Raw genomic sequence first — 16,117 nt, forward strand, 5'->3', positions numbered from 1 at the left:
TGCTGAAGGATGATGTAATTTTTAGTATTCAATCACTGAGGGCACTATTGAAGAACATGACCCAAAGTTGCCAAAACTTTGACTCTTAGAGTCTAAGTATAATAAAAGTGAAATATCTATTTTTGGAAGGGGCCAAAAGAGTTAGCTCATGGACACTTTTATAAAGAATCAGTTTCTTCCTTGCTAGTCCTGGGGTTTGAACTCAGGGCCTAAGCACTGTCCTTGAGCTTATTTCGCTAGTACTCTACCATGCGCCACTTCCAGCTTTTCCTATTAATGTGATACTGAGGAATTGAATCCAGGGCTTCATGTGTGCTTGGGAACTGATCTACTAAGCCACCTTCCCGGCTCCTTGGTTTCCTTTATATTTATTTTTATTGTTATTATGAAGGTGTTGTATTAGAGGGGTTATAGTTATACAAGTCAGGAAAAGGGTACTTTTTTTTTTTTCTGCCGTCCTCGAGTTTGAACTCGGGGCCTGGGCACTGTCTTTGATCTTTCTCAAGGTTAGCGCTCTAGCCTTCGAGCCACAATACTACTGCCAGCTTTTTCTGTGTATGTGGCACCCAGGGCTTCATGCATGCTCGGCAAGCACTCTACCAGTAGGCTACACCCCTGCCTGGTACATTTGTTTTCTTTCTTTCTGTTGTGGGGCTTGAACTCAGGCCCTGGGCTCTATCCCTGAGCTCTTTTGCTCAAGGCTAGTGCTCATCACTTTGAGCTACAGCTCCATTTCTGGTTTTGAGGGGTTACCTGAAGATAAGAGATCACTGTGCCTGTAGCTGGTGGCTCACACCTGTAATCCTAGCTATTTAGGAGGCAGAGATGTGACGATTGCGATTGCGGCTCAAAGCCAACCAGGGCAGGAAAATCCAAGAGACTCTTACCTTCAATAAACTACTTACAAAAAGTTGGAAGTGGCACTGTGACTTAAGCGGTAAAGAGCTAGACTTGAGCACAAAGTAGCTCAATGACAGCATCTAGGCCTTGAGTTCAAGCCCCAGGACTGGCAAAAGAAAGAAAAGTCAAGTCTCACGGGGACTTTTCTGCTTGGGCTGGCTTCAAACTGCAATCCTTGGATCTCAGCTTCCTGAGTAGCTAGGATTGCAGGTGTGAGCCACCAGCACCCACTTCCAAGAGTACATTTCTTTGTGGGCAATGTCATCCCTTCCTTTGCTCTCTCCCAGGTTTCCCCTCCCACCCCCTGCCGCAGATTGTATAGTTCATTTTCAACGGTGTCTAGTGAGTACCACTGCTGCTTTGTTTAACCTTTGTCCCATCATTTCTGTGCCCCCTCCCATTTACCCTGCCAAAGACAGATTTTTTTTTTTTTTGCAGGGGATGGGTAGCTATATCTGTTTTGAAAATTACCATGTACTATTAAGGTCAGCTTTAGTGTAATAAAATTCTAGAGCTTGAACTCAGGGCCTGGGTGCTGTCCCTGAGCTTTTGTGCTCAAGGCTAGGACTCATCCCTTGAGCCCATGCAGCTCCACTTTCGCTCTTTGCTGGTTAATTGGAGATAAGAGTCTCACAGACTTTCCTGCCCTGGCTGGCTTTGAACCACAATCCTCAGATCTCAGCCTCCAGAGTAGCTAGGATTACAGACTTGACCCACCAGAGTCTGTGAGGGTGGCTTTTAACAATGAAAGGAGTTCCAATTTATATACTAAGGCTTGGACAACCTCAGGGAAGCTTGTTTTATGGTGGGGAGTAGTCATTCTGACCTTGGTCTTCTCCACCCTGGGCCTTCACCTTGCCAAGTCATAACCTCTCCCTGTATCCTAAGTACTTTCAATTGCAGACACTCTCTCTTGGCTCTGAACTTGGATAAATGCTACCTTGTTAGCTAACAATACCATTAATTATATTAATGATTAATAGTTAATTAGTCATAATGCTGTAATACTTAATGGAGCTTTCCTTTCTAGTAGCAGCTCTGGGTCTCTGGCGCCCCCCCCCCCCCACACATCCCATTCCTTTTCCCAGTTCCTGGCCACTGGACAAGTGTGGTTCTAAGTTTGTTTTTCTGACCACCTTGGCAATCTCTAAGTTGCCCATTTTCATTAGCTGGCACATTCACCTGGTGAATGACCACTCCGGCACGTATCTTCTCTTTCATTGGTCTACTGTCACTCACTGCGTTTCAGTAACAAAAGTGGTCAGCAGTCAAGATTTTTTAACTTGTTTTTTAAATAAGCCAAAAGTAAAAATAAGAAGGCTCTCTACTTCCAAATATCATTTCGGCCCACTTTTCTCCTTTCGTTGCTTTTCTTCATTTTCACCACTCCCCCCCCCCCATCCCTCCCATTTCAACGAATCCCCACATCCTCTGCCCCACAGCCTCCTTTCCTGCGCTTGGACGATCCTTTCAGCAACCACGCCCCCCCACCCCCCAACCGACCCAAGGGGACCAGTGCGCCTGCGCAACTCTCGCCTTTACCTGGGCGCTAGGGAGTGGGTGGAGTGGGCGAGGGCGGGGGTGGAGCAGAGAGAGTCGGCGGTTATCTGCGCGGCTGAACGCTTACAATGAGGCGGGAGGGAGAAAAGGTGCGTCCGGGCCCGGGCGAGGGCTGCGCATGCGCGTCGCTCCCAGAGGCTAGGATGGGGGGTGCGGGCGGAGGGAGGCGTCGGGATCTTTGCTGGGTGAGGGAGGGGGGGTGTGTTTTGTGAGCGGGCGCGCGCGCGCGCTCCCGCCTCCTTCCCTGCCCCCTCACACACACACACATACACACACACACGTCCACACGCGCACACCCCCTCCCCTGCCGCCCGCCCCGCGGCCCCGCTCGCCCTCGCGCGCTCTGAAGGGAGTCGCGAGACGTCGGAGCGGCGGCCACGTAGCGCTGCGGCGGCGACGGCGGCGGCGGCGGCGGCCGAGGCCGGGTCTGAGAAGCGGCCCGGAGCCTAGACGTTGGTCAGGGGGAGGGGCCCGGCCGGCGGTGGTTACTCGAGCGCCGCGGCTGCAGGCCCCCCGCCGCTGGGATGGACCGCCGAGGCGGCGGTCGGGGCGGCGGAGGCGGAGGCGGAGGCGGTCGGCCCGGGTGAGTAGGGGCCCCCTCCCCGCGCACTCGCCCCCGCCGCGGCGGCGCCCCTGGCAGCAGCCCTTCCTCTCCGCCGCCCGCCGCGCAGGGCCGGACTCCCGGGGGCCGGCTCAGCCTGCGCCGAGGCAGCTGCGTGCACTAGGCCGGAGCAGCTCCCGGGATCCGGCGGAGAGGCCCCCCCGGGCGCTCCGCGCTCTCGGCGCCCGCCGGGCTGGGGCTGGGGCTGCCTCGCTCCTGTCCTTGGACCCCCCCACACCCCCGGGAACCCTGGCTTGGCCGCCGCGTTGTCGCAGCGAATCCGCTCGCCTCGAGGCCTGAGGGGGAGGCTGGCGTGGCCCGGGTTAGCGGGCCAGAGGGGAGGTTTGCACCGGTCCTCCGGAGGGAGCGTTCAGGATCCGGTCCTGCAGCTGGTAAAGCCTGCAACCCACTGCCTCCCCCGCCCTCCGGTGGCGCCCGAACCTCCAGCCCCCCCGGAGTATTGTGCCACCGGGAGATAACATGCATCTGTTGTACACCCGCCACCAGCAGCCCCACGCTCACCCCAGTGGGTGATACAGACCTTTCTCCACCCCCCACCGCCATTCCCCTCCAATCAGGCTCTGCCGGAGAGTCGCAGACCGAAGACACTAAAAGGTAGTGACACCCCCCACCCCCTCCCCCGTGACGCCGCCACTTCACTTGTTCATTGTTGGGGGATGATAAATGCTGGGTCTCACCTCGAAGTCAGTCTTCAGGGTTTAAGATTCCCATATGCTCTTCTCTGAAGCAGGCCAGTCTTTGATCACAATCTAGTACATTCCTCTCCCCCCCCACCTCCGCAAACACACACTTCCTGATTGCCAAGCAGCCCCTGTCATCTCAGATCCATTGTCAGAAATAAATGGCTTGTGCCAATCGAAGGCATGTGTCTTTGCCTGTGGAGGAGGGTGCTTTGCGCAACCATGCTATAGAAATATTCCTGCCTAAGTCTGGCTTTGCCCCTAGCTTGTCCCGGTGTCCAAGCGTCATTATCGTATTTTCCTCCCGTGTTTCTCCAGTGGACACTCAGCAACACCTGACTGATGCTTCTCCCCAGTTGGATACACATGGCATGCAGGAATTTCATCCTTTGGGTTGTGGTGTTTAGTCGATGGTCAAAGCATAGTAGATAAATAGGGTAATATTTTAAAAAGATGGCCTGGCCGGTATTGTTTTGGGAATAATAAAGGAGCACACGCTTTGTTGACAACCTGTGTGTAGTTAGGAAAGGAGAGCTGCCGTTCTGCACTGTGCAGAAGGCAGGCGATGCTCTCTGAGTGGTACACTGACTGTGAGATTGTCCGTGCTGGCAAGCAGCTTGCTCCTTTGCATCATCACTGAGCACGAGTATTCAGATAGATGCTGCCTTTGATATCATTTTGTTTAAAAGTTCACTGCTTAATTGTAGCGATCCTGGGCATGTTTCCTTCACTCCTTTTTACCTTTTCTGTGGGAGCCATAGGAGCTTTCGGGACCCTCTTCTTAGCTGAAATAAATACATAATTTTGTTTTCAACTGCAGTTGTCTTGAAGCTTATCCTGGGATCTCAGGATTAGCTTAATGTTCTGCAAAAGTGAAAGGAACCTGAGTTTTGTGTTTTGTTCTGTTTTTCTTGAGGATTACTTTAGCCCTAAGCAATGAACAAAGTAGCATGTTATGTATCATTGTGTTGTTCTTTGATTTACAGTAAGCTGGGTATTATTTCCCCATCTTCCTGTAAAAAGATGTTGTAGGAGTCTTTCAGATAAAGTTAAAGCTGGAGTCAAAATAATTTGTTTAAATTTGACAATTGATTATGTTCTTGGCATATGCTAAATGCCGCAAATTTCAGCAGGGACGTCTGTGGTCCTTATATATACTTTTTTTTTTTTTTTTTTTTTTTTTTTTTTTTGCCAGTCCTGGGCTTGAGCTCAGGGCCCAAGCACTATCCTTGGACTTTCTCAAGGCTAGAGCTCTACCACTTGAGCCTCAGCACCATTTCCAGTTTTTTTCTATGTATGTGGTACCGAAGAATCGAACCCAGGTCTTCGTGCATGCTAGGCAAGCACTCTACCACTAGGCCAAACTCCCAGCCCTGTGGTCCTTTTATAATGCCTGATGGAATCCTTATGTGTTGGTTGAAGCTGATGTGTTCTCTTAAAAGAAGACTAACATTCCCGCAGTAGAGAAGACTAACATTCCCGCAGTAGAGCACCTGTTTCTTGATGAGATTTTTTTTTTTAACTTTGCTAAACATGATGTCACATTTCTTTATAAAGGGTGATGGTACCACCAAAATCATCTATTTTAGAATTTTGTTTTATTAGGAAGATTTTAATCACAATTAGGAAATCAATCATATTTAGACTGTAGAGCTAGGAATGAACTTTGCACCATTCTATCAATTAGCAGGTGATAAATGTCAGTTATTTTTGTTTAAATTACTATTCATTCAGCTTTTGTCTTCTGGGCATATTTCAATTAGAGAACCTTTAGCCCTGCTGGTGATAGTGTTGTGATGGGCAGTGATATTAGAAAAGTTCAGCCCCCAGCTCCCAAGGACCTTTCAGTCTTTCTCTTTTTTCTCTTTTTTTTTTGCCAGTCCTGGCGCTTGAACTTGGGAGCCTGGGCACTGTTCTTGAGCACTTTTGCTCAAGGCTCTGCCACTTGGGCCTTTTCTGGGTTTGTGGTACCAAGGAATTGATCCCAGGACTTTGTTTGTGCTAGGCAGGCACTCTACCACTAAGTCATACTCCCGGCCTGGTGGAGCTTTCAATCTTGGCCATAGTTTTCATTTACGGAATTTCTTGAAACCAGGTTTTTTTTTTTTTTGTTTCCTTTTCCTTCTCTCCCCCCCCTCTGTCTCTGTCTCTTTCTCTCTCTTTATTTTTCAGGTTATGGGCCAGTAAAGAACTCATGATATTAACTAGCATTTTGAGAGACAAGGGGAGCTTGGAATCTTGGAACCTGTTCTGTACACCTCGAAAGTAGTATTTATTCTAATTATGCAGTGTACTGTATGAGGTTTGAAAGCATGCTGAGGTTGCATATATTACATTTTTATTACCTAATATACATGCTTGAAGTGGTTTATATTACAAGATACATTTTTTTTGTTGTTGTTCATGTCACACCTGAAGTTTTATTATCTGAAATTATTTGCCAGTCCTAAACCCAAACCATTTCAAAGTTGCAAATATGTTACTTAGGGACAGGTCACTAAAAATAACCATGTGCTTCCTTAGTTTAGTTTTGTCGAACTTGTAACCAGTCACTTACCTAGGTGAACACCCACACCCCATAGAGCAGCTGATCATGTAACACCTATGGCTGTGAAACTGCTTTCTCTCCCTGCCAGCTTCAGAGCTTGGGAGCTGGAAAACAATTGGAAAGCGGTGAGACATTTAAGCAGTAGCAGTGCCAGCAGCTCACCCTCATTAATGCCAGTTGCTTGCTTCAGTTCCTTCAACACTGTTCTTCAGACACCCTTCCCGCAGGAAGTTTAGAGCAGCAGCTCGCACTCAGGGGAAGCAGCACCTACCATCCGCAGCTCTGGCCTCCAGATCTGATTCGTGACACCAGAGCTTCCATTTCTGCTCTAAGTATGGGAAGTAAGCTTGCAGTGTGGTAAGAAAATACTTTTCAAGTCTGTAAAGACAAAAGGTAATTAGAGATATGTTTTTGTTTTTGAATGTCTGAAGGCTATCAGAGAAGTAAAATATGTGAACTGTTAAAAAAATTAAAAAAAAACCTTTCTCAAGGGTTCTAAAATTTTTACCCCAAAAATGTGAATATTGAATATTCGCTTGAGTTTCATTTCCCTTATTGTAAAAAGTCTGTTGTCAGCCAAAGGAAGCAAGTAAATAAAAGAAGAAGGAATGGAGGAAGGAAGGGGATTGTCTTGTAATTTGAACCAATAGCCTTTGTTTAGATGTGATGATTTTCTCAGCTCTTTCATCATTTTAGACAGTTGTCACTTGAATTGGCTTTGATAGAAGTGAACTGGTACAGGTTAGTGTCTTTAATGAAAGAGAAGCAGGTCTTTGGAGCCAGGTAAACTAGGTTTGTATTCCAACTTCATTATTTACTGGCTTTCTGGCACTGAACAAGTCACCTTGACCTCTCTGGACTCAGTTTCCTCATTGGCAGAATGGGGGTCGTTATGAGGAGTAGATATAATGTATGCAAGCAGTTAACACAGTTAATCTCTGCTATATGTTCATATTAGGATCTCAGAAATGGGGGATACGGGACATAGAGTGAAACTAGAATGAGGATCATTTGGCTTATGACAAGATTTAGAGGTCTACGGCTGTTCTTTCATTTGTGCAGATTTGGGATTGGAAAATGCAAATATTTGACTTGGGGCATACCTAAGTCTTTCAGGTGCATTGTGCTTATTGGAATTTTGATTTGTTACTCTGTGGCTGGTTCAGCTTAGTAGAGACAATAAAATCTAGCTCCCAATTCTACAGAGTTACCCACTGGCTGTTCTTTTAAACTTATTCAGAGCTTATGTGATGAAAGGGGTGTTTTAGGACATTCACATATCTCAGTGAGTTATGTGTCCAGAATTGAGTCACGTGCAAAGCTTTGTGTAAATTGTCATGGTTAATGCAGGCCATGAAGTGCTTGGTAGAATTAGTGGAGACATCAGTTGCTTATTTTAGTTAATCTGTTTATTTATATAGCAGTTATGTTTGACTTTAGAAAATGCTTACAAATGTTTTTTCATAGAATTCCCATTACTCTTCTGAGGTTTTGATATTAAACTGGTTATTACAGTTATAACTTTGAATGCCTCTTATTCATTTTTGTTTTGATGGGATGGGGAGAAGTAAAAGGTAAGCTTTCTTTACCTGCTAAATTTGATCAGCTATCAGCTCTTGGTCTTTAGATTGTATAGTCTTGTTTATTGGAAAAGAAAAGTCTTTTTGATAGTAAACTACAACATCTTTTTTTTTTTTTTTTTTTTTTTGCCAGTCCTGGGCTTAAGCTCAGGGCCTGAGCACTGTCCTTGGACTTTCTCAAGGCTAGAGCTCTACCACTTGAGCCTCAGCACCACTTCCGGCTTTTTTCTATATATGTGGTACTGAGGAATCAAACCCAGGTCTTTGTGCATGCTAGGCAAGCACTCTACCACTAGGCCAAACTCCCGGCCCCCATCTTATTTCTTTTTAAAATACAGTTTTGAGAGGTTGAGTACTTTGAAAAGTAGTCTCAGGTAAGGCCATGTGTTCAGTTTTCTTTTCTTTTCTTTTTTGTCCAATACTGGCACTTGAACTCAGGGCCTGAGCACTGTCCTTGGACACTTTTTTTTTTTTTTTTGCTCAGGGCTCTACCACTTGAGCCACAGCACCAATTTCAGCTTTTTCTGTGTATGTGGTACCAAGGAATTGAACCCAGGACACCATGCAAGCTAGGCAAGCACTCTACCACTAGGCCACACTCCCAGCCCTATGTGAAACTTCTTATTTTGTTTGTTTTTGTTATGGTGCTTCATTATGGGCTTGGGCCCAGAGTTTTTTTAGCTCAAAGCTTGCTCTCAACCACTTTGAGCCCAGCTCTACTTTTGTTTTTCTGGTGGTTAATTGGAAATAAGAATCTTGGGGACTTTCCTGCCCAAGCTGGCTTTAAATGGCCATTCTCAGAGCTCAGCCTTCTGAGTAGCTAGGATTACAGGTATGCCCAGCTGCATGTAACTTTTTGTTTTTCCCCAGTTCTGGGGCTTGCACTCAGGGCCTGAGCACTGTCCCTGAGCTTCTTTTTGCTCAAGGCTAGCACTTTACCACTTGAGCCATGGTGTGCCACTTCCAGCTTTTTCTATTCTTGTGGTACTGTAGAATTGAACCCAGGGCTTCATGTATGCTAGATAAGAACTTTACCACTAAGCCACATTCCAGCCCACAATTTTTTTTTTATTTACTATTTCTATGGTACTGAGGAATCAAAGAATCAAACCCAGGGGTTGATTCATGCTAGGCAAGCACTCTACCACTAAGCTACATATCCAGTCCCATGTAAAACTTTAAAAGTAGAACTTCTTGGGGCTATGAAAGATTCTATGCTGTAGAATGAAATTATTCTGTCATTTTTGCACGATAGCATTGTAATGAGTCTGTGAATTCAAAGAGTTACATAGAGACTTTTCAGATGAGGTAGATATATCACATCACAAATGCATTAGAATTTGTCTCAAGGGAATCAACTCTTATTTTCATTTATTACTGAGCTACCTAGGGGCTTCCTGTCAAGGAAATCAGTCATTATTGGACTGCTGGTAATAAGTGATTGGTAAATAATGGTCTTTGAGTTTAGATTTTGTGGTACACTTGAGAAAACTTAATCTTGGCTAGAATGTATAGTAATAATAGCACTAGCATGTGTGAACTCAAAATGAGAGAAAAAAATGTGGTTGAATTACATATTTTTTCCTCATCTGTAATACATTTTGCTGTGCAAACTTTTTCTTGGAGTAGTATTGTTTTTAACTAGTATATGATTCACTAAAATCAAATGGTAGCAGATAGCTAGTTGTTGTTTCTGTTAGTATTTTTGACAATGCAATGAGTGTGTGGTGAGAAGGGATTGTTGGAAGAATGGGAAATGGAAAAGAATGGATCCATAGCCCAATGTCTTGTTCTGTGCTATGCATGTGATATCAGAGGGTTAAACAAACATGAAGTGTCTGGCAATTTCTCAACTTTTGTGTGTGTGTGTGTGTGTGTGTGTGTGTGTGTGTGTGTGTGTGTTAGTATTGGACTTAATTCAGGGTTGTTATTGTCCCTTAGCTGCTCTGTTCAAGTCTGGTGCTTTACTGCTTAAGCCACAGCTCCACTTTTGGCTTTTTGGTAGTTAATTGGAAATAAAAGTCTCATGGTCTTCCCTGTCTGTATTGGCTTCAAACCATGATCCTCTGATCTTAACCTCCTGAGTAGCTAGGATTGCAAGTGTGAGCCACTAGCTCTGGCTTAATTCCTCATCTTTAATACAAGTGTAGAAATTTCTCTGTGTATGTAACACACATACACACACACACATACACACACACACACACACACACACACACACACACACACACACACACACACAGTCCTGGCGCTTGAAGTTAGGGCCTGAATGCTATCCCTGAATTTTTTTTTTTTTTACTCAAAGTTGGTGCCCTACCACTTGAGCCACAACTCTACTTCTGGCATTTGGGTAGTTAATTGGAGATAATAATCTCACAGACTTTCTTGGACTGTCAGGCTTGAAACCATAATCCTCAAATCTCAGTCACTTGAGTAACTAGGATAATAGGTGTCAGCCACAGGAACCCAGAGCAGAATAGTCTTTAAGTTGCATGCTATGGTTCATGCCTGTGATATCAGCCACTTGAGAGGAAGACTTGGTAAGGATCATGGTTCTAGGCCAGCCAGGACATGACTGTCATTCCAACAGTTAAGCCCACATGTTGGTGCATATCTGTAATCTGGGCTATGAGGAAGACATAGGAAGATTGACATCTGAGATATGCCATGGCTAAAAATGGATGCCATTATTTGAAAAACAATTAAAGAGTAAAAATACATGCAGTATAATACATTAGTACTTTTCAACTTTGGGATTTGCAGTCCTCTCCCTATTCAATGAAACATGACTTTTTACTTACACTGAGTCCTAGAAAATAAGACCCTAGTTAATAGTTTTTGTCTGTTTAAAGCATATAATTTTAATATATGGACATTTATTATATGGACATTAAAGGCAAGGGTAAACTTGGCTTTTTGTTTTTTGCTAGAGGGGAGGGTGTTTATGATCTCAGTGTTATGTGTAAATTTTATGTGTGTTTGCTTCTTAAATGTGATCCAAATGGCCAGGGAATTTGAAATTACCTTGTCTGAAAGTTCCTGGTTATGAGAAGCTTCACAGTTTTCTTTTTAGCATACCAAATCATTTCAACTGAAATTAATGCAGCAAAAACTTGAAACCTAAATGTCCATCAGTATAGAATTAGTTAAATAAATTAACATTTGTTCATGCAGCCAGTAATATAACTGTTATAGCTGCAAATAGAATATGTGGATGTGGGAAATGCTTATGCTAATGTCTATTAGTGAAAGGGTACTGTTTGTTAAGAGAAAGTGAGTGTAGTTATAAAAGGAATTCTAAAAACTTAGTTTCATATAAAGCTAATTATATTGATGGTTGGGTATTAAAGTGGGTGGTAGGTAGGTAACTGGGTTGGAAACAGGTGCTTCTTTTTTTTTTTTTTTTTTTTTTTTTGCGCCAGTCGTGGGCTTGAGCTCAGGGCCTGAGCATTGTCTTTGGACTTTCTCAAGGCTAGAGCTCTACCACTTGAGCCTCAGCACCATTTCTGGCTTTTTTTCTATGTATGTGGTATCGAGCAATCGAACCCAGGTCTTCGTGCATGCTAGGCAAGCATTCTACCACTAGGCCAAACTCCCGGCCCTTCATTGCATATTTAAAGTAAAGTTTTCATCAAAGTACACACACAAAAAAAATAGGGAAAATGTGAGTGTATAATTTAATGAATTTTTGCTGTGTAATCTACAACTGGAACAAGAATCTTTTTTAAAATTTATATCTCATTGTTGCTCAAGCTGGTTTCTCATGCCTGAGCTCAAGTGAGCTTCTTGATACAGTTGCCAGTACACCCAACTAAGAAACTGCTAGAGTCCCAGATGTTTTTCAGATACCGATTTCTTGAAGGTTTTCACTATTCTGCCTTCTATGCTTTTGCTGGGTTTTTAGGAACCTTTGTTTTTCTTTTTGGTGCTAAGATTAACTCAGGACATGACATTTAGCTAAGTTTGTACTCTCTGAGCCTCTCTTGGCACTTTATATAAGAAGACAGTAGTAGCATGTATGGGTTATGGTTATGGTGAGACATAGCTGTATAATCCTAATGCTTCGGAGGCAGAGGCAAGGTGATTGTAAAGCCAGCCAGCTTGGGCTATACAGTCAGTTAGAGGCAAGTATAGAATACATAGTAAGACATTGTTTTTGTTTTTTAATGTATTTTTTATTGTAATTAATAGAAGGGTTACATGATATTTGCCAGATAAATGGTGCCTTAATTCCCACACATTGATACCCTTTCACATGTCATGGTCCCCATTTCCCTTCCCCTCTCCCCCACCCCTCAAGACATTGTTTTTTTTTAAAAAAAAATGCTGGGCACAGTGGCTCACGCCTGTAATCCTAGCTACTTAGGGGGTGAGATCTGAGGATCAAGGTTCAAAGCCAGCCCGGACACAAAAGAACTTAAGACTCTTATTTCCAGTTAACCTCTAGAAAATGAGAAGTGGGGCTTGGCTAGAGGGTAGGGCTCTTCAGCTCAAGGCTAGTGCCCAGGCCAACTTCAAACCCCATGACCCACCAAAAAAAAAAAAAAAAAAAAAAAAAGGACAAAGCAACACAAAACAATTTTTTTCCTTTTTTTTTCTTTTCTTTTGTTTTCTTTTTTTGGTCTAAGACCAGGATTCTGACCCTTTTGCTCATTGGCTGGCACTCTACCACCTGAGCCATGTTTCCAATCCCAAGGTTATCGGAGTTTTTTTGTTTTGTTTTGTTTTTCTTTTAGCAAAAATATTTTTACTAGTCACTGGAGGCTCAGTGCTGTAATCCTAGCCACTCAGGAGGTTGAATCCAGATTAAACGGATGCATAGGGGAAAAAAGTCTTTTAAATATTGAAATATTTAATAATGCAACATAATTTGAAGTTATTTTGCGTCCATCCTGAATACACTGAGGGTGTAGCTCAAAGGTAAGAAATCCTTAGGAGAGCTGAGCTATGTTGGCTCATGCCTGTAATCCTAGCTACTCAGGAGGCTGAGATTTGAGGGTTGAGGTTCAAAGCCAGCCCAGGCATGAAAGTCTCATCTCCAGTTACCCACCAGAAAACCAGAAGTAGCACGGTGGCTCAAGTGATAAAGCTCTAGCCTTGAGTTGAAGAGCTCAGGGATGGTGCTCACGCCCAGAGTTCAAGTGCAATGACCAATAACTACAAAAGAAGAATCCTAAAATAACTAGTGACTAAGCTGATGCTACTAGACAGGTAACAGTTTTAGCATTTACTATGTTAGATTTAGTACATAAAACTCATTTAAATTAATCTGGTTTAGAGAAGAAATCAGTGATTTTTCTGAATACTAATTGAATCTTAAGTACAAAGATCTTAAGTTTTACCAAATGAATCATCTTTTTCTTCTCTCTCTTTTTTTTTTTTTAATAGTTTCCTCATGAATAAAGCCATACTGTTTTGGGAAATACGTTTCATCTAAAAGTTTGTTTGCAGCCAGGTTTGGTGGCATGCACTTAAAATTCCAGCTACTTGGAAGGCTCAGGCAGGAATTTGATTAAGGGACCAATGTAGCAAGGAGATCCTGTCTCTAAAACAAAAGCAAAGTACTGGGAGTATAGCTCAGTCTATTCAAACCATTTGACATTTCACATGGAAAGTTATTATTTTTTTTCTGTGCCAGTCCTGGGGCTTCATCTCAGGGTCCACTGTCTTGGGCTTTCTCAAGGCTAGAGCTCTACCACTTGAACCACAGTACCACTTCCAGCTTTTTCTATGTATGTGGTACCTAGGAATTGAACCCAAGTCTTCATGTATGCTAGGCAAGCACTCTAACACTAGGCCAAACTCCCAGCCCTAGATTTTTTTTTTTTTTGGTTGGTCATGGGCCTTGAGCTCTGGCCCTGGGTGCTGTCCCTGAGCTCTTCAGCTCAAGGCTACTGCCCTACCCCTTGAGCCACAGCCCTACTTCTGGTTTTCTAGTGTTGAATTGAAGATAAGAGTCTCATCACTTATTTGGTGCCCTGGCTTTGAACTGAGATCCTCAGATCTCAGCCTCAGGTATGAGCTTTTTTTTTTTTTTTTGTGGGTCATGGGGCCTGGACTCTGGCTTGGGTGCTGTCCCTGTGTCTCTGAGCTCTGATTCAGCTCAAGGCTACTGCTCTACCCTTAAGCCAAATCCTACTTCTAGTTTTCTAGAGGTTAATTGGAGATAAGAGTGTCAGGTCCTTTTGTGTCAGGGCTGGCTTTGAACCTTGATCCTCAGATCTCAGTCTCCTGAGTAGCTAGGATTACAGGCATGAGCCACTGTTGCCTGGCATGCCCAGCTGATTTAAAAAAAAAAAAGTTTCTTTGAAGATGACTTATGTCTCTAAGTCCAGTCAGTATCCTGAGTACCCAGAGACATGTCCAAAAAAGCAAGTGGGATGTTCTAGATCTAGAACTGTTGTTTAATTCCATCTAGTAATATTTTTCAAACGTTTGGCCCATGATTCACAGTAAGAAGCAGAGAAAATCCACTGAATTCTGTATTGTTTAGCAAAAAGCATCTTCTTGAAGTAGATATTAAATAAATGCTTACTGGATTAATGCAGAAAAGGAGGTGATAAAAATCATATTTTTGGGGCTGGGAGTTTGGTAGAGTGCTTGCCTAGCATGCACGAAGACCCGGGTTCGATTCCTCGGTACCACATATATAGAAAAAAGCCAGAAGTGATGCTGAGGCTCAAGTGGTAGAGCTCTAGCCTTGAGAAAGTCCAAGGACAGTGCTCAGGCCCTGAGCTCAAGCCCAGGAATGGCAAAAAAAAAAAAAAAAAAAATCTAGCTTTTAGAAACCAAAAACTCGAGTAAACAAATTAATTTTTAAATTAATGTACAGTAAAATTAACATCTTGTTATATATACAGTTCTGTTTATGTCAAGTATGTATGTGTATTTGTGTAACTACTTAAGGTGAAGAGCAGTTCTATCACCCAAAACGCTCCCTTCTACTATCTTATTGCATCCACCCACTGTTACATCTATACTTACGGTTTTTTGTGTGTTTTTGAGAATATTATCTGTATAACTTTGAAATGTAGGGCAGTGATTCTGGGGTTTGAACTTAGGGCCTTACACTTACTAGGTAGGTTTTACCACTGAGTCATACCTCCAGCAGTTTGTTCTTTTTTATTTCCAGGTTAACATTCCATCTATGAATAGTATTACTGTTTATTCACCCCTTGAAGGACATTTGGAATAGTTCTAGTTTTTAGTAACCATAATCAGAGCTACTGTAAACAGTCACAAATTTGAGGGTGAATATAAGCTTTCATTTCTCACAGGTAAAATACCCAAGAGTGAGATTGTTGGGTCATATGGTATATAGGTTTAACTTTACAAAAAGGTGGCCAAACTGTCTGCCAGTGGATATACTGTTTTGTACCTTTCCCCTTAGCCATATTAAAAGTTCCAGATGTTCTACATCTTTCTCAACAGTTAATATTGTTAATTTTTTTATTTTAGCCAGTTTAAATAGGTATATAGTAATAATTCATTTTGAACCTTTAGATCAGAATCTGGATTCTAGGCCCAGCTTTGCCATTAGTTAAGCTTCTGACCTTAAAGGACCCATTTAACTTTAAAGAGCCTCTCATTTCAGGGATGACAAATTTGTCATTTCATTGGATTACAAATTCTCTCATCTACTCTTTTTTTTTTTTTTGCCAGTCCTGGGATTGAGCTCAGGGCCTGAGCACTGTCCTTGGACTTTTTCAAGGCTAGAGCTCTACCACTTGAGCCTCAGCACCATTTCCGGTTTTTTTCTATGTATGTGGTACCGAGGAATCGAACCTGGGTCTTCGTGCATGCTAGGCAAGCACTCTACCACTAGGCCAGACTCCCGGCCCTCTCTCATCTACTCTTATTAATATGTAAAGATAGACTCTTGGTAAAGGAGAATTTTGTGTTTGTACAAAATTACTGACTGATTAGTAAAAATAGTAGTGGGGCTGTATGGAGAGCTAGAGATGTAACTCACTGGTAGAGCACCTGCCTAGCACGTGAGATCCCTAGTTCTAAAAAGCAAAAATCATTGTTTTTTGGGGTTTTTTTTTTGGTAGAAATTCTTGAATATGAAAGTTAAAATTAAAAGTGTAAACTTCAAGCTCCAGTGGCTCACGCCTATAATCCTAGCTACTCAGGAGGCTGAGATCTGAGAATCAAGGTTCAAAGCTGGCCCCGGCACAAAAGGATGACACTGTTATCTCCAATTAACCTCTAGAAAACCGGAAGT

General features: G+C 43.2%; 1 protein-coding gene across 3 annotated transcripts in view; it reads left to right on the forward strand.

Moving 5' to 3' along the window:
* The first annotated feature begins 2,496 nt into the window (after positions 1-2,496).
* The window catches only part of Znf652 (zinc finger protein 652), a 39,507-nt gene continuing 25,886 nt past the window's right edge, over positions 2,497-16,117 (forward strand). For 2 of the 3 annotated variants that reach the window (XM_090350652.1, XM_090350654.1), the window contains exon 1: positions 2,718-3,043. The gene's annotated coding sequence lies outside the window, so the exon portion shown is untranslated. Of the gene's footprint in view, positions 2,550-2,717; positions 3,044-16,117 lie in introns of those variants that run through there. The other variant, XM_090350653.1, reaches the window with a different exon arrangement.

The sequence above is a fragment of the Megascapheus bottae genome, chromosome 17 (genome assembly GCF_031878675.1).
Source record: "Megascapheus bottae isolate mThoBot1 chromosome 17, mThoBot2.hap1, whole genome shotgun sequence".
Lineage (NCBI taxonomy): Eukaryota > Metazoa > Chordata > Mammalia > Rodentia > Geomyidae > Megascapheus > Megascapheus bottae.